This window comes from Anopheles stephensi, unplaced genomic scaffold (genome assembly GCF_013141755.1).
Source record: "Anopheles stephensi strain Indian unplaced genomic scaffold, UCI_ANSTEP_V1.0 ucontig152, whole genome shotgun sequence".
In the NCBI taxonomy this organism is placed as follows: domain Eukaryota; kingdom Metazoa; phylum Arthropoda; class Insecta; order Diptera; family Culicidae; genus Anopheles; species Anopheles stephensi.
In genome coordinates, this window is record NW_023405072.1 from 13,371 (window position 1) to 15,000 (window position 1,630).

At 52.9% G+C, this 1,630-nt stretch overlaps 1 non-coding gene across 1 annotated transcript; it reads left to right on the plus strand.

Moving 5' to 3' along the window:
• Positions 1-1,042: 1,042 nt before the first annotated feature.
• LOC118515436 lies at positions 1,043-1,200 on the plus strand. The gene has a single exon (XR_004907113.1). It is a non-coding gene; the product is annotated as a 5.8S ribosomal RNA (ribosomal RNA).
• Positions 1,201-1,630: the final 430 nt, after the last annotated feature.

The window sequence follows — 1,630 nt, forward strand, 5'->3', positions numbered from 1 at the left end:
CCCCCATTCCGAGAGGAACGGGAAATCACCCAAATGCTCATTTAGTTGGGATTGGGGACTGCAACGGTCCCCATGAACCTGGAATTTCTAGTAAGTGCTAGTCATTAGCTAGCGCTGATTACGTCCCTGCCCTTTGTACACACCGCCCGTCGCTACTACCGATGGATTATTTAGTGAGGTCTCTGGAGGCATACCTTCCGCGGTTCCTTCGTGAGCTGCAGTTGGCACGGCCGAAGTTGACCGAACTTGATGATTTAGAGGAAGTAAAAGTCGTAACAAGGTTTCCGTAGGTGAACCTGCGGAAGGATCATTACCGATCAAACAAGTCCGGGAGTGAGGTTGCCAAACGCATCGTCGGCATCACATGCTGACGCGCACGCTACAACCACAAGATGGTGTAGCACACTTGGTAGAGTTGAGCGAAAGCAACTCTTTCAAAGGGATACACATACCACTGCCTCGGCGCAGGTCAGTAAAGACGCACACTTTGGCAGTACCGGGTACCTTATACACTGACTGATTGTCGTGTCACAAAGGGGTGATCGACAGTCGCACTTTGGCGTGCTCGGCTCCGCATCCGTCGGGGCCGTGGGCGCCTGCAGTGTGGTACTAGGGAATCAGAGTTGTGTGTTGGTTTGTGTATAATGGACATATCATTACCGATCAAACAAGTCCGGGAGTGAGGTTGCCAAACGCATCGTCGGCACAATATGCTGACGCGCACGCTACAACCACAAGATGGTGTAGCACACTTGGTAGAGTTGAGCGAAAGCAACTCTTTCAAAGGGATACACATACCACTGCCTCGGCGAAGGTCAGTAAAGATGCACACTTTGGTAGTACCGGGTACCTTATACACTGACTGATTGTCGTGTCACAACGGGGTGATCGACAGTCGCACTTTGGCGTGCTCGGCTCCGCATCCGTCGGGGCCGTGGGCGCCTGCAGTGTGGTACTAGGGAACCAGAGTTGTGTGTTGGTATGTGTATAATGGATGGATGGACTTCGGTTCCATTCATCAACTAGTTCGGTGTGTACGTTAAACCCTAGGCAGGGGATCACTCGGCTCATGGATCGATGAAGACCGCAGCTAAATGCGCGTCAGAATGTGAACTGCAGGACACATGAACATCGACACGTTGAACGCATATGGCGCATCGGACGACTCAACCCGACCGATGCACACATCCTTGAGTGCCTACCAAGTTATCTCAACACTCTAACCAAACTGACCGTCCTGACCCCATCATAGGGGGGTAGGCTGTCGCAGCATGGCGTGCTCGGATCCGCATCCTTGTCGGGACCGTGGGCGCTGAAAGTGAGAGTGCTAACACAGAGAGACATACGAGGTATGGTACACAAACCTAAACACACACACACACATGTGAGCATGGGTGAAGAGCGAGCGCGCGTCAAGTCGCACGGTTCGACCTCTAGTATCAACCAACGGATGTATCCACCACAGCATATAAGGTTATCACCAATTGCACGGGGACTTCCACCGGTTGGCTCGGGTCGAGTAACACTTGCGGCCCAACGCGCTCGTATCTTTCCTCGCATCCAGTTGCAGTCGCGAGACGTGTTCACGCCGTGTGGGTGAGTGAGGTTAGCACGACAGGGGTGATTTATC